The 25,223-nt window shown below is 43.9% G+C and overlaps 1 long non-coding RNA gene across 1 annotated transcript in view; it reads left to right on the top strand.

Annotated features, from left to right (window-relative positions):
- Positions 1-21,274, top strand: part of LOC133273328 (uncharacterized) — a 518,549-nt gene extending 497,275 nt beyond the window's left edge. Inside the window, exon 14 of the long non-coding RNA XR_009744742.1 lies at positions 16,090-21,274. This is a non-coding gene — a long non-coding RNA (uncharacterized LOC133273328). The remainder of the gene's footprint in view (positions 1-16,089) is intronic.
- Positions 21,275-25,223: the final 3,949 nt, after the last annotated feature.

The raw sequence follows: 25,223 nt of genomic DNA, 5'->3' as shown, positions 1-25,223 counted from the left end.
TGGAAACGCTTTATTTAATAAAAAAGGAGATGTTGTGCCATGTGGCTGCATTTGCATAGCCCAGTGTAGTCAGAGGGAAAGTGGAAAGAGACAAGGCAACTGTACATCAGTAGTGTGAAAACATGACCAAAATACCTTCAGCCTTGCTTCACCAACACTGGATTAGGAGGCAACTGTGGTGAGATGAAGGTAAAGACAAGCACAAGGGGATACTGTTTGGAAAATAACAGTGAACTGCTTGACTTGCTCCAGCAAGAGCTTAGAAGTTTACAAAACTCAAGAGCCTTTGTTATTAAATGGAAGGCCTGAATCAGTAAGCCTCAGAGCACTGTATCTAGTGTCACTGCAAAATGCCACGTGCACTAGAGTAAAATATTGATGCCAGGCTGTGTCATGGGCTTAGTTAGTATTACAGCAGGATATGCTGCTGCCAGTCATCTGTAAGGAACCCCTCTTTCCAGTGACACAGACAGTCAACAGCTCCTTGCCACGGCTGCAGATGTCCAGGAGATTTCCAGTCCTATGCAGGTGGGTTGGTGTATCTTACCTCAGGTGTATCCACATCATTTGCTCATTGCCTGTGTATCACTGGGTCTGGATTAGTGTCTCCTCTCAGAGGCAGAAGTGGTGGGCTTGTAGTAACAACACTTTTTGTACCTCAGACTGTTTGGACGCATGGCTCAGTTCATTGAGAAGCTGAAGTCAACTTCTGGTGCCAGGGTAGAGGACTTGTGAGCCTGTAAAAGCTGAGAACTTGGCAGCCCCGTGGTCGGGTGCTTCATTACCCTTTTATAGACTGAAACGGATCCTGGGTACTTTCAGCTTTGCTTCCATGCTGCAGCTTTTGGCTGTCACATGGGGAAAGCTTTGAATAATGTGCTTGATCTGAGATCAGAAATCCACATCTTAATTGTTTTTCCATGCTTAAGCTGGCTCTGCTTGAACTGCTCCATAGCTGCACACACTCTCCTCCTCTGTGGTCTTTGAGGAGAAGAGAAGGGTGACATGGGCACAGAGGAGTCAGTCTGAAAGCTTGGCCTCTGCTTCCTTTGGTTACGTCTCGGTTTAAAAGCTCTGTGGTGCTTGGGTTTCCTCACAGGAGTCTGAAATCTTAGTGTTCTTCAATTGCAGTTTGATTAGAACATCACAAGGAAAAACTGTGTTAATTGTTAACCAAACCCATTTCCAGACACACAGCTCCCAGCATGAGGATCCTTTCCAACCCTAACTATTCTGTGATTCTATAATTCTATGACTTCAACTCTTCACAGGTACTTTCTAGCAATGAACCTCATCCAAACTTCGTGAAGGTAGGTTATGTTAATAACAACAGGTACGGAGAACGTGGCAGGAACACGCACCTTCCTCTGGTTCTTGTGCTGTTACTACTAAAGCTTCAGTGTGAAAGTTCATCCTTTCATTTTTATAAAGTCTGAATTTCTTTCATAACTTGGATCAAAAGTTTATTCTCCACGCCAGGAAGGTGTGTTTTTCTGTTACAAACGGCATTGTCTTATTTGGGGAGTAGGTTCACAATTGAGAAAGAATTGCCTTTATTAACAAATCAAAAGCTTATGCTGTCAAAACTGAAATCGTTCTACCTTTTTATGTGCAAATTAAAGCTTCTGTCAAACCTTCAGCCGTGCTGCATTTAATTTGTGGAAATATAAAAATATCTGGCTTAATATTAAAATATTCTACATGAGGAAGGAGATATTTCAGGTGATGCATTGCATTCGAGAGGCCTGAAAAATCAGATTTGAAAGAAACAAAGCGGTGTTTTCACAGGATTTATTTTTCCCTGCTTTCACCGAAGTTCTTGAAAGCGTGTTGAAGTTATACAGGTGTTTGAGTATCTTGTTGGATCGCGGCCTTTGGAAGTGCCCCAAGCTAAATGTAAGTGTGTCCAGGGCATGGGAGCTACATCCGCTCTATTTTTCCTTATAAAAGGGTCACAGGATTTTACTCCTTTTAATTAATGGCAAAGGTACTGAGAAACTTTTGACTCTCGATTCAATGAAGTTAGGGTGAGCTATAAAAAGCAGCTTTTGGTTTCATGGTGATAACTTGTGCTTTGCAAGGTCTTTGTAGCAACGATAAGATTCGGATTATCTAAAGCTGGGCACCAGTTCTGTATTGAAGCTTCCAACATAAAGAGCCGTCTGTTGACCCAACAGTGCCCGGCATTCCGGGAAGCCTGGTTCCACAGGCCTTCATTCAGCACGTGCTTCATTTCAAGCACATGAATGAGGCCATTGAGGAACCCTGATGTTTTGAACTGTGTGTTTGGGGTGATGCTTAAATCTCCATCAGTTCTACTTCAAACACCCTAAAGCCAAGTTTGGGGAGTATTTGGAGAGAAACTGGCCCTGAACATGAGTATCTGTGTGGCTTGGAGTCAAGCTGCGACACCGATAGTCACAACCAGCATTAGTACAGCAAGTTAGTGTATGCTAAAAGGTTGGGTTTGATCTTAAGACAGCTCACATTCACCCTAAGGATATGTCTGGGGTTTTTTTTCCTGTTTTCCATGGAAATAACTGCATATTGTCCTACTGTGCACCTGGCTTTGTTGGGAAAGCAAGGAAAACCCTGGTCTCTGACTACAGCATTGAAACCCGCCTTCAGAGCCCTCTTTTTCAGTGCAGTCAGTGTCCTTAGCTGCATTTTGGTTGATTTGGTTTTTCTAGCATCACTGCAGACTACTTCATGTTTCATTTCCAGCTCTCCTTTTGTGACCAGGGAGTTTTCACCGCGGCTCTGTGAGAGGAGGGCCCCTGTACAGGTACGCTGTGTTTGCCCATCATTTTTTTCCCATCAGATATTCTAATATCTGGTCCTGTCTTTGGAGAGGTTTTAATAGTTCCAAGTCCATTTTACCTCATTATTTCCAAGGCCTGAACGAGGGACATTTCCCCTTCAGCAGTGCTGAGGACAGAGTGAGTGGCTGTATCTTAAGCAGGCTCATCCCCTTAAGTGGCCCATTCCCAGCACTGTGTCTAAGCTGGGATATGCCCATGGACTCACAGCACAGGGCAGGTGTTTCCAGCCACCTATGGAGCTCCACTGCAGCAATGCTCAAATGGAAGAGTCCTCCTGGCCATACTGGTACTGTCTCGACCACTCACTTCTGGTTGAAAATAATACTCTATTAATACTTTTAGCTGTTAGAAGTTCCTTTTGGGTGGTAAATTGCTATCTCCAGGTACTCAAAGCACCCCCTCCTCTGTTGCTTTTGTGTTACTACTGCTTGTTAGCAATGCCTAATCCTGGCATCCCGGTTGTTAGACCATTTAGTTGTTCTGGGCCATCTCTGTAAAGGGAGTTTCTACAGGCTGAATGTGGAATGTATTAAGTTTGAAGGTGTTTATTACTGGTATTAGGCCATTAGCCGTAATTAATGGCAAGACAGCTTCTGAATCTGTGGGTTGTCCTGGGTTTTGCCCACATTCTCTTTTCATATCCACTCCCCAGCAAGAGTTATATGAGCTTCATACTCTGCCTCTCACTGTTAGAAACCAACAAAGTGGTTTCGGTTGGGATCTCTTATTTCAGGCCATAAACAATCCAGCCACCCCATAAAGTGCATTCCTCCAGCCTACTGCTCTCCATGAATTCTCAAGGATACTCATGGCAGCAGTGGGGAGAGGCTGGTCTGGTCCTTCCAGCTACTGAAAATCCTACCCACAAAGCCATAAGGAGCAATGTGAGTTACTTCACCCAAACCACTCAGTTGTGCCTCTGTGCTGCAGACACAACATCCTTGGCTCTGCCAGGAGCCTGTTTCCATGCAAGGATTCAGGGAGAAGCTCGCCAGGCTCCATGGTTTGCTGGTGGTAGGAAACGCCACGAAGGGGAGTGCGCTGGTGAGCTGGACACATCCCTGCTGCCTTCCCTCCAGTTAGGAGCACACTAGCCTTGTGCACTTGATACTTTGATAGGCCTGCTTGCAAGCTGGCCACCTCACTCTTTATTATTGTTATTATTATGCAATCAGACACTACTTACTTAAAGAATATGCTGGGTATGCACTATTTATACAGAAACTATGTACACTGAAATCCATTTTCTCCGTGGTGATTGCTGATAATGCGGGAAGCTCCGCTTTGATTCATTAGGTTAGCAAAAGAGATATTCAGAATTATTTGGTATAATTCACAGCACTTCAGAATGCAGATATTTTCATAATACTCTAAACCTAGCACTTGTGCTGGTAACTCAAGCCTGTGATGACTGGTTTGCCATAGGGGCTGTCAACTTCAGTTTGTGGTAGCACCATTTCTTCACTCCAGGCCAACCTGGAAGCTGGATTAGCTGAGTGCCTGTAGTCAGTGACCTCTGTGCAGTGACGTGGCTGTTTGCAAACTGCCTCTGAGCTCGCTGTGAGTCTTTGGCATCTCTGGACCCCAGCCTCATGGCACAGCCCAATGCCATGGATGCCTCAGTGGAACCCTCCATAATGGAGGGGCTGTCTTCTCCATCCCCAAGCTGAGAATGTGTTTTCCAAAGTGACACTCAGAAAGAAAAACCCTTTAAGTAATTTTGTTTGTTGGGTTGAAAAAGAAGAACCACAATGTTAATTTTAATTAGTTCATTTTATGTAGGAGAAGATTCTTTTTAACATTTCTTTAGATAAAGTTTTGTGCCACTTCTGCTCTGTCTTTTCCCTGGCAATGTGAGTAAGCAAACTCTTTGGGTTAGCAGTCACTCACCTCCCATTGCACATTCATTCCTTTCTTGCCTTATCAGGACCATCCTTCTGGCTGCACTAACCTGGGCATGACTTCGGCTAATCCAGTGCGGGATGAGCCTCGAGAGACTTCCCACTTGCATCCACACAGCCAGCCCCATCCTGTAAAAACACTGGTGTTAAACACTGCTTTTAAGATAGAGCCTCAGAACCTCTTTCTAGCCAATGGTAACCTTTGGCTACAGGAAATGCACATCATTTCAGAGTTTGGGTTCACATTTAAAACCAAGAAAAGCCAGACTGCACTTGCTGACAGCCATTCACCACTCTGTCTCCCAATCATTATGTGCATAGATCTCAGCACCACCCCTCTCCCTGCAGAGCTTGTCCCCGGCACCTTTGGAGTTGGGATTTAAAACCATCACACACCAAGACCATCATGAAGGGTTCTTTCTTCATCACGTCCCATGCTCCGAGCACTCCTCATCACTCCCTGCCTTTACTGGGCACTGCAGTATATTCACACACCTCTGGAAATCAGCTGCATAAAGTAAATGTCTGACTTCAGCTGCTTGGTGACCGGGGGTTTTCTTGATTAAAACATTCAAATTGTTATGTGAAAATCTGTATCTGGCCCCACTGAGTCTCTTTGGCCTGTACGTGGCAAATGGAAAAGCGATCAGCCTTTTGCCTCACTGTTCAGCAGCTTCCACCTCTCAGCCTGAGGCTGAACACATAACAAATTGGACCCAGTTCAGTTCCCTCTAATCAGTTATGTATTTTTAAAGTAACTGTCTGAAAAACTCCACAGCAATTATCAGAGAGAATCCCTTCACAATGAGCAGCTGAGATTCCCCTATGTATACATTTGCCTCTGTCTAAACACCTGAAATGTTGGGGGAAAAACTAAACACAGCCAATGGCTGCAGTTAATGCAGCAGATTCCACACTTCTGGGCCTGTATTTATAGCTCTGCCAGGCTCCTTCCTTGTACTGACCTGCAGAAGAGGATTTTTTTCCTCTTATCTGATGCAGAGGCTGTCTGTCTGTCATGGTGTGGTTATTGCAGCACAAAATACTGCCTAAAACTCGACCCTGAACGCGTTTTGTACAAGGACAGTTTACCCCAGCATTCCAAAGGAGATGAAACCCTCCTCATTCTAGCCAGAGCAGTGAGCTTCTTTGGGTGTACAAAACTGGGGTGATGCAAAGAATCCCTCATGGAGCCTCAGTTTTAAATGTGCTTGGCCTCTGATCTTGTCTGAACCCTCATTTCTCCTACTGATGCTCCACTGACCTCCATCATATTAACATGGATTTGCACTGATGCACAATTCAGAAATTCATAAAATAGATGTATTTATTAATCATTATGTGGCTTGAAAACAATTCAAAGTGCTTTTTGCCTTATCAGCTGATGCTGTTCTAAACCCCTGCCCATAACCTTGGCACTCAGAGAAAGGCCTTGTAGTGGTTTCCTGTGGGCATCCTTACCCTGCAGAGGGTTTTCCACCTCTGTCCCATATGGGATGTGATTCTTTCTGTCCCACTTACGCTACTGCAGCACTGACCCAACTCCATGCATTCAACAGTAATGCAGGAAGCTTGGGGACAGGCTTCAGCAGTTTGAGGAGACAGCTGCATGACAGAGCTTTTAAGTGATATTGGTTCTTTTATTGAAGAAGCCACTGAGTACAGTAAGTAAGTAAATAAACATTTACAGTGCTCTTTTCACCAGGACTGAACAGATCTCAGCATGATCTGTCCTCCTTCTAGTTGCCTTTCTGAAAGTTTGACTGCCTTACTCTTGTCTGTGTAGCCTGGACTCTTGTTGCCCTTAATGTAATTCTGTTTGTGTTCAGCCTCTCTTGCCAATCAAAAATGGGACTAATTTATAATGAATTAGCACCGTTACAAACTCCACATCCCTTTCCATTCAGTGTCCATGAACAGATGTGATTTTTTTAAATTTGGGTTGGTTGGTTTTTTGTTTGGTTTTGTTTTTTTTCCATTAGATGTAATTATTCCCAAATTCATTTATGAAGGCAGGATAACTTTTTCCTCCCCACATAGGTAGTTCAAAGGTAAACCATAGCATCTGTGCTGCAGACAGAAAGTGTGCTGCACAGATACACTGCCTCCCTGGCACTGTTTCTTTTCCCTGATTGAATGAATGTGACTTGCAGAGTTTATTCATTTAAGCAAAGTTATTTGTCGTTCAGATGTCTTCCTGCAAATATATTAAGTGTTGTGGTTCACTTACCGTATCAAGCACTGTACTTGTTATATCTCCACCTATTAAAACAGCTCTTAGAACAGTGGGAGAAAGTGAATGCGACCCCAGCCCCCTGACATGCACAGGTAATATTTCATATGGAAGCTGTAGGATTTTATTCTTTTAAATACAGACTTCTCAATTAAAAGCTTAATTATAACATATTTACTCACTCTGCTAAGTACTTAGCTGGCCTATGCTCTTAGATGCTTTAGGAGTACATGTTCACCCTTGTAAAGACGACTCTCCACCTTGGTACCTACCCAACAGCTCTAATAAAAACGGAACCTAAATCAGTCCTGCCCAGAGCCCTTTAAATTTGGGTCCGTGAGGCAGCTGCACCCAACTGGCCCAAAGAGGTGGCTGGCAAACCAGCCCCAGTGCTTTATTTTCCAGTGAGACACAAAGCCAAAAAGGGTCTATTTTGTCAATGCCAACGAAGCCCATGGTAACAGAATTTTGGCGGGGCAGAATACCACGCAGTTACAGGCTGGGATGTAGGAAGGGCAGGGCATTACATTTAAGCATCACTGAATACATACCTACAGCCTAGCTTGGTCCTAATATGCCATCTAAAACTACTCCAGAGCCAAATGCTCTGGAGTATGCAGAGTAATGCAGTAATGCAGCCACATAGAGTACATGGATTTTAGAGCATGTGTGCTGCACATCATTAGTAGTCTTCAAACTATCAGTGGTGGAATACGGCACTTCAGGAAAAAAAGGGGTGAAAGTATCAGAGTAAATGATAACCAAAGGCTTTCTTTGGCCCCCTTACTTACTTAGCATTGTATTAACTTGCCCACAACAGGATTTACATACATTTTTTCATGCCAAGCACGTGTCCCCCGAATCCTGAAGCAATAATGTTAGTTGCATCAACAGAAAGAAGAGGTGCCGTCAAATAAAGTCAAGTCTATATTCATACCAGGACATCAAGAGGAAAAGGTCAGTGTCAGTATTACCATGTCAGCAGAAAGTAACCATTTTACACACGGTCTTTTTAAAGCCCAGCTCTTGTGTTCTGACCTCAAATCCCTCAGGCATAAACCCAGCTTCTCTTCCCCATCCAAGTGTGTGTCATTGTGCCAAATTGCGGTGTGAGGATGCTCTGACCACATGGTTCTTATGGCCCAACAGCCTCTTTTGGGCTGGCTTGGTCCCAGGTAATGCCATCCTGCTGCACTGAACGTGGGGATTCGTGGGAAGATGTGAACACAAAAGCCTCCTCCAGAGTAACACCAAGTAGCAAATGCAAACCTCTGCCAGACCAAGTAATTTACTTCTTTCAGCTGAAGGACCGCTGTTCTTTGCCACATCGTTCTGAACAAGTGTTCAGCTCTGCACTTTAACAGGAAATGTTTGAAAATCAACCTTTTCAGGTGAGGAGAGGGAAAAGGTTGAAGTTCCTTAAAGTCACTATGAAATCAAGACATAAACAAACTCTGGGTGTGGTATCCAGTTCCCTCCCTTTCATTTTTCCCTCCCCAGAAAGCAGTTTCCAGATGTATTTTCCCCAAGATGTTAATATTGTGCTGGTTTTAACGCTGATTGAAGCAAGGTAGCAAGTGGTTATTACAGGCCTGACATGCCTGTTCTGCCAAGAAACAGCATGAGCTTTCAGCTCAGAAAACAAGGTGAACTTTGTGTTTTAATCAATCTGCTTTTGCCTGCCTGGGCCAGGTATGCACGTACATGCTCACAACGGGGATGACTGTGAATTTATGGTCAGCTTATTTCTATTTTTCTTAGTCAAGGCCTGGTTTAATAAGGGTGGAACTGACATTCAACCTAAAGACTTTATCTTTCCCTAGGAAAAGGTTAGCACTGTCCCCACCAAGGCTTCCCTTTTTCCCCTGGAGTACCTGATGGAGATGGCCAGCCACCTTGCGTCTCACTGAGCTGGAGCTCATTGCCTGTGGATCCCTGCATGAGGATCTCATGCTCAAACAGTGGAGGTTTGGGGTCATTTTGAGCAATTCTCAGCATGGTAAAGCTGATCAGTATGACTCTTTTCCCTGTGTCCTGGCTTAAGCTCTGACTGAGAAGGGAATCATTCTTTCACCTAGTCTTCTCTGTGTCATTTGCCTTTGTTTTCCAGCATCATCAGTAGGTATAAAGTGGCAGGGCAGCTCAGGGCTGTTTCCTTCTACCAACCTGTAGCCATGCACTGTGCTTTACATTCATCTGCCCCTACAAGAGCAAAAAGAGTCAGAGTGATGGCTTACCCTTTAACAGATGGTTTGCTCTTTTGAGAGCCTCTCTTGGCTACACGGAGGAGGCAGTTTGTCTGCTCACAGAGCTGATGTTCCTGCTTGGGAAACAAGAAGCTGAAGCACTTTAGCCAGAGCCAGACAAAGGCCATCTTCCCGTTTTCTGCTTCTTGGAGTGCATTTGCAAACGAGCAGCAGTTGTCAAATGCTCCTCTTCATCATGAATTCCTGCTCTGTCTTCTTCATTCCCTGATGGACTCAGACCTAGTCCAGATCAGAGGCAGAGTTACAGTACAATGGGATGCAGAACCTGCGTGGAAAATGGGATTTAAATGGTAATAGTAGGTGTATGTTAATTCAGTTGCATTTTGCCTGAGAAATAATGTGTAAAGTAGAGCATTACTCAGAAAGGTGTGCACAGTGCTTAAAAATCAGAACTTTAATGCTTCAGGTCCAGACATTTCTGTGTTCTCTTTCAAATGCTTAAGTCACTCTCAGTTTTCTTTCTTTAAAACCAAGGCCTGTTCAGGGAAAACAATGCTGTTAGGATAAGTGTGCTTGCATTTGTGTGTGTGTATATGCCCCTGATCATTTCTGCTGCCAAAGCAGGCAATATAGCTTTCGTTTTCAAACCTGAGTTACTATTTTGGCAAATTCAGGGGTATGAAAACTTCTCAGAAGCCTTAAGGAAAGAATTTCCATAGGTTTTTGTTTCCATGTTTTCTAGTTTTACACTCCTCAGTTCCAGGCTCGTGTTGAAAAACATCTTCCAGCGTCAGAACTTCTGAAGAGGAAACCCTAGAAATTGGTAGAAAGCTCTTTTCTCTCAGAGCAGATGCTTAAGGCTATCTGCTAACAGGGGAATCGACAGAAATCACTCACATTCACTAATACCAAAGTATACTCACACTTGCGAATCGCTTCCTGTTCTCAGATCCCTGCCATTTAAAGCTGCACGGCAGCATCAGCTCTCCTCATATACTAAAAGCCTGAGAAAACAGTTCTGAAGGGCCGAAAGAAGCAAATAAAACGTATTTGTTATTATGGCTGACCTTAGGCACAGAGTATGTGGCGCTGCGGGAGCCAAACGCCGCGTCTCTGATGATAAGTATGGTGATAACTGGTAAGCCTGTGCCGAACTACTGTGAAACAATTCAGGTAGTCAGCAAACAGGGCTAATTGCTAGTTTGGGGGATATTATGGGTAATTTACTGCCCACTGAGGGCTTCTACCTAAAAATAAGCTTTTTATTTTTTTCCCTTTGGACAGGACTTGCATGTTAATGTAGAATTCCTGATGCAATTAGATGGAAGAGGACATTCAGCTGCACTTCCCTCCATGCCCTTCCGCTTCTCAATTACCTTAACTGTCTTCACAGATCCTTTGACACAAACCACATTCTTCATTTCTGCTTCAAAACTACCAAAGAGGCATTTCGCTAGATCTGCTGTTATCCAGAATGTCTTGATCAAAGCTCTGAGGGTAACACAATAAACACAAGAAAAGAAACTACTGGTGGTTTCCAATGCAAACTAACGGGGGAGTGTCAAGTGAGCAGCTACTGACAATTCAGCCCCGAAACCCAAATGTTCATGTGCAAAACTCCACCTTTGAGAAGGAAGAATAAATACCCACAGAACGTTTTGGCTATAATTACTTCATTTAAAGGAAAAAAAAAGGACTATAATGTGCTGAATTCAGTTTGCTAAAGTCAAGACATTAATATTTTTGGCATATAAAGATGTAAACCAAATGTTTAACTGAAATGTCATTCCCCAGCTCGCATTTGCCCGCTGAACTCCAGCACAAACCCTCCGCAGACCCTCATACAACGCACATTTTTCAGTTCATTGAAGAAGGCCCCTGCTGCTTCTCAAGGAAAACTAACTTGGAGAAGCAAAATAAATACTGGCGTGGCAGTGCAGCAGCAGAGCCTCGCGAGCGCAGATGTGCGGCATTGTCGGCTTTTCAATCAGATAAGGAGCATTCAGACATAATCACTGCAGTGTCTGGGACAGGGCGCGTGCTACAGAGCTGCCCAAGTATGGCCCGGCAGACACATGCAGCGTGTGTTCAGGCTAAATGGCAACAAGCTGACAGGATTTCATAACAGTCCTGTTATGTCTAGATAGGCAAATGTTTGTGTAGTTTAGCTCAGCCTTTGAAATGGCTTCAGGAATGGGGACACAAACGGAGCTCTGTGGTGAGTTGTCGATGATGGTGTTACCTGCTGGATGGTGATCTTGGCCAAAGGGATGTCGCAACCAAAGGGGTATCCGTGAGGTGTTAGGACCATGATGGGCTGCAAGAGGCATCACCACAGAGCTGCCCACCGTGCCTTCATCTGCCCAGCCAACACAGGGCTGCTCCTATATATGTATATAAGAACATGGTTCAACTTCAGCTGTGGGCCCTGGGCCTTGCTGAAGTATTGTCGTGGAAGGGTTGCGCGTGTGCTTTTGGGTGAGACGCTTTAAAGCAGTGAAGGGCCTGCATTTAACACTACAGAAATAGAGCTCACTGGTTCTGTGGTAGGCCTGTTAAGCTACACAAAGTATCTCAGGAGGGGAAAATTTAACTTACATACAAGGCATGATTTTAAGTAAAGAAATATTGATGGGGCGGGGGGGGGAACAAGTATTTTTTTAGCTCTAATTTATGGCTGAGCAGCTTCATTTTAGTTACTTCATGGGAATATTTTAAACCAAGCCTGCATAATATTAAAATAAGTTAAAATGTATGTAAAATTTATGAGAGCATGTCAGGTGCAATGCTTGATAAAGTAAGTTTAATGCCTTGGAATCTTTTTCTTCAGGCACAGAAAGCTGAATCCTGCAATTCTAGGTTACAGTATAATTTTAGAAACTCTTTTCCATTAGACCATTCTTTTATTAATGAGAGCCAACCCAATTTAACGAAAAGAGGGAAATTCCTAAAGAGTTTGTGGAAAGTCCTCAGCAGGTCGGAAGCTGAGTGCGTGATATAAGAGGGTGTTTTCCTGTTGCTCATAGGATATAGCCAATGGGCTAAACACACAGAGGAAACCACTTTACAACAAACTTGAGAGACCTCAGAGCAGCCTTCCAGTATCTGAAAGGGGGCTATGAGGATGCTGGGGAGGGACTCTTCATTAGGGACTGTAGTGATAGGACAAGGGGTAACGGGTTAAAACTGAAACAGGGGAAGTTTAGATTGGATATAAGGAAGAAATTCTTTACTGTAAGGGTGGTGAGGCACTGGAATGGGTTGCCCAGGGAAGTTGTGAATGCTCCATCCCTGGCAGTGTTCAAGGCCAGGTTGGACAGAGCCTTGGGTGACATGGTTTAGTGTGAGGTGTCCCTGCCCATGGCAGGGGGTTGGAACTGGGTGATCTTAAGATCCTTTCCAACCCAAACCATTCTATAATTCTATGATTCTATGACACTTTGTAAGTGTGCCTCTTCAGAGCGGTTTTTCTTCTGCCTCACTCTGTGACCAAACAACAGCTTTGGCAGCTGTACATCACTTGGAAAACTCTTCATTTACCAGGCGCACGTCATGTTGTTTCGTTGTGCGACACTCCCAATTGTCGTGACAGAGCTAAATGACAAAGTACTGTCATCCCCCCCACACACACTCCTTGGAAATTCAGAGCAGCCCCTTTCCATTTCTCTCCCTGCTCACGGGCATGCTCCTGAACTGGTACAAAGGAGCAGCAAACAGGGCGGCTGCCTGCAGCCTGCTCCAGTGTATTAAACACCCGGCTCCCCGGCAATATTAAATCTGAATTTACTTCCATCAAACAGAAACTTTGCATCTCTCATTCTTCCATTGCAAAATATTGACATCAGAAAGAGTGAATCCTGAAATGAAGATTAGAGATGAAAACTGTGTGCTTGGTAATTATCATTCTTTTTTTTTTCCTTTGTTATTATTCCTTTCCTCTGAGGATTGCACAGGCTGTTGCAAACAGTAATGAAGTTAGCATGCAATGCCAGTGTAAAGTGTGCTGCAGAGTTATTCCTTCCCTCATTATAGATGAGGGAAGCAAGGCAGCGGGAGGAGGGTGATTTCCCCAGCCAAACTGGTACACAAGTGGGACAGCCCTCTGTCTCACATCTTAATCATCCTCCCCAGTGATGAGACCCTCAGTGCCATCTTGTTTCTGTTTCCTTTTGTTCTGCTATTTCCCTGGGGTTTTTTAGGGCTTTCCTGGGGCTCAGAGCTATTAATACCAGTGACAATTTTTGTCACAAACCAAACAGCCAGTTCACAAATGTTTTCACTCCCAGCAAATCCACTGCCCTGGCTTCTAAGGTTCTCAACTAACCACAGCACTGAAAAACATACTTACAGGCATGAAAACGCCTGATCATTCCTCCAGCCCCTTCTTAAGGCTCATCAACAGGAAGAGTTCAGTGGGTTGAGCAACCTGCCCTAGAATAACCCTTTGGGTTCCTGCACATAGCTTGGGCTGCTTCCCAACAGGAAAGCCATGTCATCTCACCCTGAAATTCAAACTTGGCCAGTTCAGTTGTTTCTGGTTGAGGTCTCTTTCTCAGTGAAGTATCATGCAGCAGGGTGGCTTTGTTTGCAAGCACTGGCTCAACATTACCTGGGTATACTCTTGAACCCTGTCTCAATGCCTGTGGATGGTCTCGAGGAGCGTACTATATACAGCGTGTGACACCTGGTACTGTATCTGTCTCATATGCTTCTTGCAAAAATCAATCTAAATCAATAAATTGTCCACCCTCCTCATACAGTATTTGCAGAGGTTCAAAGACAGGACCAATTACTCTTAAGGTTGAATTGTCAGGTGTCAGATGAGAATATAGAAGTTGAAGCATTATATTTAGGAACAGATTTATTTAGAGGACCTGAAAAATTTGCTTTGCTATCAACAAGTCTATAAGCAGAGCTTTTATAGTGTGTTCTGGTAGAAACTGATAACCCTGCAAAGTGATAGGGGTTGTGAATCCTTTTCCTTTTCTCTTCTTTTTGCACAATTCAAATCAGACCTGCTTGATAAAGTAGGAAACTAATAGCCAAGCTCACTGAAGTCATGGCTGCAAAGCTCCTGATGTTGAAGGGCTTTTGGCCCTCACCCGTCTTGCCAAGCACACTGCCTTTTTGTTACCTGTCATCTATCTCGATACAGCTGTAAACTCCCCACGCTTCGTTTATGTATTATATTTATGTATAATGTACATGTCTTTATCATGCATTGAGGCTCTTAGGTTCAGTTCCAAAACTGAGAGCCAGGCCAGCCTCTCAGGTCTAAAGATTATGTGTGAGTAGTTTTGTCCCTGCCAGAACCACAGCACACAAATACCGTGGCTTATTATAATCACACAAGATGTTCCCAAGTTTAACAGTTCTCATCCCAGAATACCAAACCCCCTCTCTTAGCACTCCTGACAAATCAATATGCATTATTATTACGTGCTCAGATACTTCCACGATAGATAACAGATTTCTGCTCATGCCAAAATCTCAGCTAGCTGTTCCCTCGAGTATTTATGCTTGTGTACTGTATTTAACAACAGCCCATTCAAAATGCTCACAGCTCCTAGGAATGAAATGCACATAATTTAGGAATAGCTGCCTGGCTATTCAGGCATCATGCTGTGTCAAGGGAAAATTAAATCTCTGACTCCCCCCCTCTCTTATAAAACAAACCTGTAGTTTGCATCGTATTTTGGGGAGCTGCATGGAAGTTTCATAAAAAGCCAAGTGAGCAAAGCTCTTTTTCCTGGTTAGTGGTTGTGCCTCCCCATTAATGATCCAAAATGATACAGTACTTTAAAAAAAAAAAAGGTCTCAGCATGCATGCATTGTATCACATTAAGAAATCAGGATTTTCTAGGCACTGCACAGCATTAATTACACTGAGCATGCTGCATATTTAAATTAAATGATATGCCATGTTCTGTTGTAAATATCCAAATGGATTGCAAGATGCAGCCCCGTATTTGCTTCTGAGCAGGATCAGAAAATCTCTATGATATTTGTCATTATATTTTGTTTAGGAGCACCTGATGCAAATGCACCATTTTGTTTCCAGCAGTACCTAACAGTACGGGTATGGGTACAGGTCAGAACTCGTCTGGGCTAAAACAAAAACCCTCCCTCAAAAAGGATATAATACTAATAATAAAAGAGCTGAACTATCCCTGTTTGTCCTCATTCCCCCTTCGACGGAACAGAACAAACCTGTGTTTCTCTATTTATTCACAATCTGGAGATTCACAATGGAGAAGCACCAAGAGGAAAACAGGGGATGTGGGGACTGAAGCAGGTCAACATGACGCAAACCTGAGTTTATTATGTGAGTCAGGGATCCTGTGTAAGCAAATGGCTGTGGGCTTCAAATTGTCTCAGCAGAGAAGGGGCTGCTGGAGCAGCCAGAGCTCAGGACAGGACAGGGGTGAAGATGAGCTGTTATGGTGAGGGGAGCCTGCTTTGGTGGTTCAGTGGGAAGCCAGCAATGGCTGAAAGGAATATAAACAATAAACAGCAGGTCTGTTAGTGTTTGCATTCCTTTTCTTGGCATAGGTATTTCCCTTGTGATTTTATAATACCAGATTGAGTTGTCAAGACCTCACCACCCTCTGCACTTAAACAACTGGACAATGTGTATTCGAGCCCGTATTGCTATGTGATTAAATACTAAGGAAATACTTTAAAACTCTGGAGAAAGGATGGCATTTAGATAATTGTATAGAAAAGGCATTTATAGAAAAGATCTTAATGAAATGATCAACACTGAGCAAAGGACAAATAAGAGCAAGTCTGAAGGCATAAGGCATAAAGGAGGCACAGCACAGAAGCGTAGGTAGGGCCATGCGGAGACACCAGTGTGTCTTTAAACCCAGGATCATCGTGTTCTGTCAAAATTACCTCACTTTTTTTGTGTCTTTTGCTTTCAGGACCTGACTCCAGTTTTCCTGGACCAAGAAACAAAACAGGAAGACAGCCTGCTCTACCCTAGAACACTGAATGGTCATTGAAACCAAGCTCAGGACAGCTCAACCTTGTCAAACTTCTTTCTCAGGTCTTCTGAAGAAGAAATTCCTCTGGAGTGTTCCTCAGCCACTCTGCAATATGGTTCTCTGGGTCAGGTTGTGAACAGTGTTGGTAGTAAAGCAGGCTGGCCAGCTGGGCCTGCTGGGGTTCCCTTAAAATAACATTTGTCCCAAGCCTTTTCACAGGCTTTTACTGGACCTATTCAGTGTCTCATTTAGGTGTGATGCTCTGTGATGTTCAGCAAGTGGCTGGTGACAGCAAAACCTGTTGTGTGACTGTAAGATGGTTGTTCATTCCTACAGCTGACAGCAGCACCACGGTGGCATATTCAGCCTTTAAGGCTTGCTTTTCCCTGGGAGCTGCAAGGATGCCCTGAAGGGTGTCTAACATTCTCCTGCATCCAGAATGAATTAGGTAATGTTGATCCAGGTGAGGTGGACACCATGAGACAACCCCTTTCCATAAGTACCATGCACTTGACAGAAACAGGTGGGAGGGAGAGCAGCCTTCAGCTCTCTCACCATCAGAAAAGGCAGAAAAAGGCAAGACAAAGATAGTTTATGTGCAGCTGAGGCAGCTCTCAGAACTGAATGTGTCTGTGATTTAATAACACATCTACACAGAACGACACTTCTAAAATTCACTGAGAGAAAAGCAGCAGAGCAGGATGGGGCCACAACCAGCCCACAGTGCATTACTTCTGCAACCACAAACAGCTGAACTACCAGGTATTTATTTTTCTATATGAACAGTTGTTAGAAGAGGATGAAAATTCTTCTTTGACACTCTTGATGGAGACAAGGAAAGGCCTGTGCTTCCCCCAGCTCCCGTGGTCCTGATGAGAAACAGCTCACAAATTCCAATAAATAGAAAATAGAAATAAACACTTTAACTGCATGGCATAGGGTTTTGAATGGCTTTCTGAATCGGAAAGTGCTGCTCGTACGTCTTTGTTACTTCCACACTCTGTAATGCTGGCTCTCCAAAAGGCAGAGACAAAGTGAGATAGATACCACAAGGATCGCAGACACTACACTGGAAAACCAAGTATCAGTGGTACATCCAGATTTATGGTAGGGGATGGCAGTAAAGTGAAAGCAAAACTGTTTGCACAGTCTGTGGTGTTGCCCATTACTGTGTATTTGGCCTTTTTTCTTGCTTAGCTACAGCTGAAGGAGTGGAAAATTGTACCTTATATACAGTATTAGGAGCCACTTTTTGGTCGTAAGGTCAATCAGACTAGTTTACCTGCTTGAGGTATTTATGGCACAATCACTCAGTGTCTTTAAGGAAAGGTTAGATACATTTATGGGAAAGGTCTTTTGCAGAAGCCTTCCTGTTTCATAGAGGTCTTGGACAAAATGACCCAGGAGACCCCTTCCAAGTCTATCAAATGTGGTTCCTTGATTGATGCTGTTTCCCCCCCAAGTCTTTTGAAAACACCAAGCACTGTTATAAAATTTAATATGATACACTATATAACTCTAACACAATGCCATTTCCTTATAGGAGATGGGTAGCTGCTAGCACAGGAGCCTTGTGCAGGAGGAAGGAAAGAAGAAAGACGAAATTGCAGTGCAGTTTCTCTGCCAAGGGATATCGACTATAACATTTACACTGTTCCTTAGTGTGGAGCCTCATCTATGCAGGAGGAATATCATGTCATGGAGGCATATAAGCAACCCACACTGTAGTATATATTTCTCCAGAAGAACCTAACAGGGCCTGAAGTGATTTTGTGTGCTGTGCAGTAGGCATTCCCTTAGTGCTGGAAAGCAAATGGACACCCAGCTCTCCTTATAAATAACTGCTTGGTGCTATAATCAGCTGGGCATAATGTGGAGGCCAGAAACAGGAGTGTCCAACCCCCCCGCTGTACCCACAGGGCCTGTCCTCTATCTGTGCTCTGCAACCCTTCCGTGGTTACAAATGGCCAGAGTGAAAGCAACACAAAATATTTCCAGGTCCACCAAACCAGTGAGTAAATCTGTATCGTGTTTCTCACTGTTATCCTTGTTATTTTTCCAATTTGAGGAGAGATGCTTTAGCTTAATGTTCCCTAAATTGACTATTTCTTTTTAGCCCTTCAAACTTTTAACGTATTTAAAAGTTTAAGTCAACTCAATAAGGATTTACTCTCAAAACCATTTTAGTTTTTACCTTTTTATTTTCACTCCAGCTGATTTACTTAAAGGCCAAACTCCTCTTCCAAAAAGCAACCCCCGTCTTCTTGGGACGGCTCTGTCAGGAAATAACACCACCCATACACACACACTCCAGAGCCTTTTGAAGTCTCACATACATGAGCTGTTCCATTTTGCAGGGCAGACCAGGATTAACTCTTTTATTAACCTTCTAACCTCATCCATGAGAAGGAAAACCAGCCGAACCTCATTTGGAACTTGCAGCCTTCCTTACCTAAACACTTGTGAGCTCAGACACCCTACAGATGGGAGCAAAATGAGGACCATTAATGATGATTTCCCTAGGGAGCTCCCTGATTTTGGACCCTCCCATTATGTTGCACTCAGTGTCAATGGCTATCCCTAAAAGCTTCTGTTTTCACTTGGAAATGTTTTGCCATTACCATGAGGCTTGGGTCTGTTTGAATCATATTTATAGGGGCAAATATTGACCTTCTTGTCCTTCTCCACATGTTGCATCAATGTGTTTTCCCTGATCCCTACGTCAAAAAACAAGGCACTTCTAGCAAATGACAAATCTGACCTGGCTTGAATCCTGGCAGTGCTACAATTGCTCATCCTTAGCTCTCACTTCATCCCGGCATCACAGCGCAGAGTAAGACACTCATGTCAGGATAGCTCTTCTCACTGGAGTCACAATGGTAAAAATTAGCCTTGGGTGAGTGACACGAGCAGAAATTTCAAAGGCAGGAAAATTTATCTCCTGCTCTTTGTCTTACAGTGTGGTGCATGTCAGTGGTTGGAAGATTTAGCTTCCAAGCATCCCGTATATATAAATCCTAGTGGACAACCGCTCTCCAGCTTCTCTTTTTTGAGCTCAGCAGCTGGAATCTGCCAGGGAATGAGGGCTGAAATAAGGATGGAGGAAAACTTTCCTATGGCCTTCAGGTGTTGGTCAAGGGTCGAGATTAGGAAACAGCTAGAGCAAAACAAAACTCTCTCAGCTATGTCTCCTTACTGTGTTATAGAAGGTCATGGCTATTTGGCATAAGGACCGTGAGTTTTGGGCCAGCCCTGTCTCTCTGCTGTAGCTTAGACCATTAACTGCTTTGATGATACAGTCCCTCTTGGGGTTTCTCCTTCTGAAAGACTTATTCTTGGTTTAACTCTAATACAGATGCTCCACTTTAGATTTTAGGAGGCCAAAACACAATGAGGAAGGCAAAATACCTCTCAGGTTCCTGGTAAAAGCCTTCAAATACCACTTTGATGAGCACTTTCCAGCTGCTCTGCTGGGTAAACAGACACAGAGTAAACAGCTCTAACGTGCAGGGATGGCCCTTGCACCAAAAGGCAGAGAAGAAAAGGCAATGGGAAGAGTAAAAGGCAGGCAATGATGGATCCAACTGAATTTCTGCCACTTTTGATCTTTGGAAATGGGAAAACCCATTCAGGGTCACAGATTTCCAGACCGGGGTATATGCACCATTACTTGTGCCACAAAGCAGAGATGCTTTGCCTGGCCCAAAAAAAAAGCTGTTCTTGTGAGTTCTCTGGGGTGCAGGGACTTGATTTCCCAGTTTTCAGTTAATAATTCAATGCTTATACATAAATAACAGTAATAATAATCATAACAATACCTGCCTCACCATTATGTTGTACTCAGCCTTTGTGATGCCTCTCTCACGATAAAATCTGTCTATTAAACATTTTAATTGAAACTCTTAATAAAACAGAGCTATTTTAACTTGTGCAGTTACATTCACATCATGATCAGAAAGCACTTTACAGAATCAAATTGAAGTAGCCAGCCTGATCCGTGTACAGAAGCAAACACCGTCATTGTGCATCTCAGTTGTACGTAACAAAGCTGTCATATGGACAATGAATTGTCCAGCATACCATATCTGGGGGTTTGTGTTGCATCCAAAAAGGTCGGGGTTTGTCCTTAGGCTTGTGCTAAAAATCCCTAACGCCATCCCAAGCGACACAGCGAGAGGGGACTGGATGGGCTCACCTCCTAGACAAGAAGAGCAGGCTGCCGCCAGGAGGGGTAGGGAACAGTCACGCCTCATTATCAGGAGCCCTGGTTCAGAAGGAAAGAAGAACAAAGGTTACAATTTTCCTGGTTTAGGAAAAAAAAAAGCCATGGAATTCTTGATGTGCCGCGGTGCTGAGTACTGAGCAGCCGCCGTGGGGTCACCGAGAGAGGACAAGGCAAAGGCTGGTAATGCAAGCGCTCACGTTAAATGATGCCTCCCGAGGTCTGGAAGGGGTCTCAAGCTTTGGGCCTTGTAATAGGTAGTTCTGGAGCTCAGAGTGCTTTGTTCCCTCTTGTATAATTGATAAATTACCATTGTTAGTACTAAACAATACTGCCGAGCACAGAATGGAAACACGCTAACGCTTTATCCATCTTAAGCAATTCTGCTCATGTGCTCATACTGTTCTTAAATGCGCTAGATATTTGTTTGATGAAACAATAAGTTTTAGAAAAGGGAAAAATAAGAACTTTAAAGATAATCAAAACCTTGACTCCATACTTTACCACAGGCAGCTGTGAATAAGCTTCAGTACTCTTTATTTTTAACATTCCAGATATGTAATTTAATGCAGGTCTAATGACAGTCTCGAACGTACTGCTTTAATCGAAATTGTTCAAGCTCTGTTCTGTGACAAGGGCTCACAAGCTACCAGCAGGGTTGTCCATTTTCCCCGCTTCTGTAAGGAAAAGAAAAGGGAGGGGAGGGGGACACTCTTGAACTTATGTTGCTATTGATGTGTAATATACAATAAAAAAACAGTTAAATTTCAATTACCCACAGGTAATTATAATTTTATTGTTTGACTGTGCCATGGGGATTTTTGTAATTCCCCAGCCTAATAATTTTCTGTAATTTTACAGGTTGTCAAATAAACTATTAAAGATTATCTTTGAAAAGGATTCTGCGATTGTAAGGACATATCATACTGTTCCTGTACATTATTAGTAATTAGAGATCCCTGGATAGTGAAATATCTGCACTATATGCTAGCTGCTGGAGACCATATTTTCTCACAGCCTCCTGTAATCTTGAACCAAAGCTTTCAAACTTCTCATCCATTGTAGCCTGAGTCACGTCCAAACTTTTATTAATATTCACTGAGCACTCATTAAGCAATTCTGGTGCGTTCAATACGTTAAATCTCTGCTTCCTGATGGGGAAAAGCAAAGGCTCACAGGTCCATCCCGGTGTAGTGGAAACAAACACAAAAGGACTAATTCTGAGCTCTGTCTCCTGATGGGGATATGGAGAAGCAGCAACGTTTATACCCGCACAAAAGACCCGAATCTGTCCTGAATGCCTTTTTGACAGTCTTGCACAACAAGGTAGAATCATGCTGCCTGGTTTTAGCCTAAAAATATGCGTAGATGCAAATGTGCTGGGGAGCAGCTTTGGATGTCAGCAAGGAGGGGCAATGGAATGGGCAGAGCATCCAGCCGACAAGAAGCAGAAATCTGGGAGTATTCCCCAATCCTCATGAGTGAGAATCCCCCACATTCACTGGGATGGGGATAAGGAAGTCCCCAGGACATGTTCCCCCAGTGGGCCGAGCAGACAGCAACTTGTCCCAGTTTAGCTGGCAAAGCCAAAAGGCAAATGGAGCAGCATGTACTGGGTGACGGCTCCCTTCGGCCTGTGCAGCGTTGGCTGGGATTGTCACTGCTACAGGGATGCGATCCAAAGGAAGACCAGAGGAGGGATGAGCTGAGAAGAAAAGCAGATGCTGAAACATCACAGCACCCGGGCACTGACTGGGAGGGCAGCGAATGTAAAGCCACGCAAGGGGATTAGCAGCTGTAGGGGTTGTTGGTGCCTGCCTGTAGAGGCATTGAAGGCACAGTTCTTAGCTGGTGGCATTCCTTTTTACTGCCCCAGGAGATAGATAGGGATTATTTGTTTTATTGGCCTCTTGGATTGCTATGTGGTGAAGGCTCTGTGTGGAGGGAAACTTCAACACATTAAAGCTTCTTTATAGGCTGAAATCTCCCTGAGGAAAGTGGTTTCAGGACATGGAGATTTTCATGCAGAAAATTTTATGGATATGTTTTTTTCCCCAGTGGATGCTCCCATCCCTATTGCTGGGTTTTGCACACCCCAGGCCTATTGGGACACCAAGCAAGAGCATCATCTCCTGGCTCTTCCCTGAGCTGGACGCATCTGCAGGGAGGGTTTCACCTCCCTCCTGGTGCCAAGAAGCCTCTGTGGCAGCTGTGATGCTCAGTAAGGGATCTGGTGAGGGATTCTCCTCACACCAGGCAGTGCTAGGGTGGATTAGGTTGGGTTTATGGCAGCGTTGAGCTGGTGGAGCAGTATAAAGATATGGGAGCATAGGGAAGGATTAAGGCCAATGGACTGCAGCTCTCTGCCTTCCTCTAGAGACAGCTTTGATCCAACCAGATGTATTAAACAAATCTGAGTAGTCTGTATAGATACACACACTGAGCTCTTGTCCAAGGTCTGCTTGGCTTGCTGGACTCTGCTCATCCTGCACCTATGGCAAGGTGTGGGAAGAGGGACATTGATAACATGGAGAGCTCCTCAGTAAGTGATGTTCTGTGCTCCTGACTGCCTCTGCCTACTAACCCATCTCAAGTGAGACTGAACCCATTACTCATATGATTGGCAGTTATAATAAATAGACAGGAGAAAATGCAAAGCCCACAGCCAAGGCTAAACGTGTGCCTGGATGTACAAACACACATCTCCCCTTCCCCTTAACTTTCCGTTTCCTGCTTGACACATTCTTGCTGCAAGTGGAACACGTTCTGACAATTGAATGGTGGAAGCAATTAGAAAGAGAATTAATTGATAAAATTAAAGCCCTGCTTTCCTCCTGTTTGTCATATGACTACAAATATTGTCCCTGCCATTAATATTAATTAATATAATTATCAATGTTTCTAATCCCTACACATTTGGTTGGAAAGTTACTCTTAGCTCAAGAATATAATTGTTAAGTCATGGAAATGTTAAGTAGCAGCTAAGCAATTCCAAAGAATTAATAGCAAACTGTAGTTTATCCAAGGATTAGACTTTTAGCAATACATAATCACCTCTTCATGTGTTCATCCACATAAAATGCCTTCCGTCCCTCACTACGCTTCTGCCTACTTGTCCTTGCAGAGCACAGAAAAAAGAAAGAGGAGATGGTAAGTAAATATTCCTTGCAGTTGCACGCTTTCCTTCAAGATAAGTCACTGCGATAAGAGTTACGTGCCCTCAGCTGAAAGCAATGTCAAGGTCAATTATCTCATGCTGAAAGCCCTAATGCAAGATACTTTTGTGATCAGAATAATATATGTAACATTGCAAAGCCTTTGTTTTGGCGGTGAGGAAAGCAAATCCCCTCTCTCCAGACTTCCCAACGCCTTGCCTTGCAGTTGCAAATGCCACGGATGACTCCAATAGTATCAAACACTGGCTGGCTATGCTGTTGCCATTGGAGCAGGTTTTCCAGGCATGGTGGGGCTGACGGATGCTGAGCAGAGCATTCCCTGCCACCTGCCCCATTCCTGGGTGGACAGCAGCAATTCCTGCCTGGTAATAGCACGTGTGCATCATGGGAGTAGTGCTAGGCAGGGCATTAATCAGCTAATTTGGGAAACAGCCAAAGTGCTTTAAAGGCCTTTGTTGGAAGGTGGAGGGGGTTCTGCTACAAGAGAATAATGTCATCATTTCACTATTAATTTTTAATTGTGTGTTGCTATGCATTATTACCAACCTATACTGATTATCCGAAGAGAAATGGTGATGCTGTGCAAGCAATATCTGGTAGGAGGACGAGTGGGCCGTGCTGTAAAAGAAGTGAGAGGAAAAGGCTGTCCTTTAAGTTATTGTAGGAATCCGCTGCTGTCTATTCCTACAAGGTATCCTATTAAATACTTACAGTATGGGCCAAAGAAGATTCATGGAGAATCGCAGTTTTCCCTGTTTTCAGGTGGGTTTTCTTACCTTGATTTTGCTGGTTTTTGTTTCTTCTGTTTTCTTTAATGGCCACCCTTTGTAATGAAAAGTTACTTCAGAGAAACCTTCTGCAAGGGAACTAAACTCTGAAACGGATGAAATCAGCAGCAAGGCACTCGCTGCTGGGACAACGCACATGATCCCCTGCAGGTCTGGGGGTTGAGGTTCTAAAGGGTCAGGGTACCACGATGCAGCACCAGCACAAGCTGAAATCTCTGCATGACGATCAGGTTCCTCACTCAAGTGCATCATCTGGGCAAAGTGCAGTTTGTCTTTTTCTTCAGCAATTTCTTCGTTTCCCATTCATCTACCTGCTGTTCGTACCTGAGGCGAGTTTTGTGCTCTGAGATTAAATCTTGGGGTGCATCCCCTTTCAGAGAGCATCCTGCCTCAAAAATACTAGTGCGCCCCTCAGAAAAAATGCTTAGGTGAATTACTGTACTTTGACAACTGACCCAGCAGAGTTGGACCATAATCCACAGTTCATTGCTAAGGAAACAGCATGCATGCACCAGAGGAAGAAATACATATATGCGAATTCTTCTCACAAGGAAATCATTATCGAGAGATGCTCAGATTCAGACCGCCAATACTGTCAGCTTACTGGTGGAGGAACTGATGGTATCACCAGCTTGTGCCCGCTCACAGAGTCTTCATTTCGTCTATGAGAAAGCTAACCATGAGGGGACAGGAAACCTTTAATCTACTTTTCTACATTCCTTCAAATAGCTGGTTCTTATCAACTTGCATTGAACACGAGCAACGCAAACCCATAGTGACGTATCCCCCGCTTAATAAAGTAAATGGAACCAAACCACAGTTCTCCAGTGTGAGATGGGTTAATTGCAACAACATCTTGCATAGGAGCAAGCCCCCAACGCAGCT

Source organism: Pezoporus flaviventris, unplaced genomic scaffold (genome assembly GCF_033815535.1).
Source record: "Pezoporus flaviventris isolate CSIRO_AGI_PZ_B2104156 unplaced genomic scaffold, CSIRO_AGI_Pfla_v1 ptg000031l, whole genome shotgun sequence".
NCBI classification, from domain to species: Eukaryota; Metazoa; Chordata; class Aves; order Psittaciformes; family Psittacidae; genus Pezoporus; species Pezoporus flaviventris.
The sequence above is the reverse complement of the archived record's forward strand: the minus strand, read 5'-3'. Positions and strand labels throughout refer to the sequence as shown.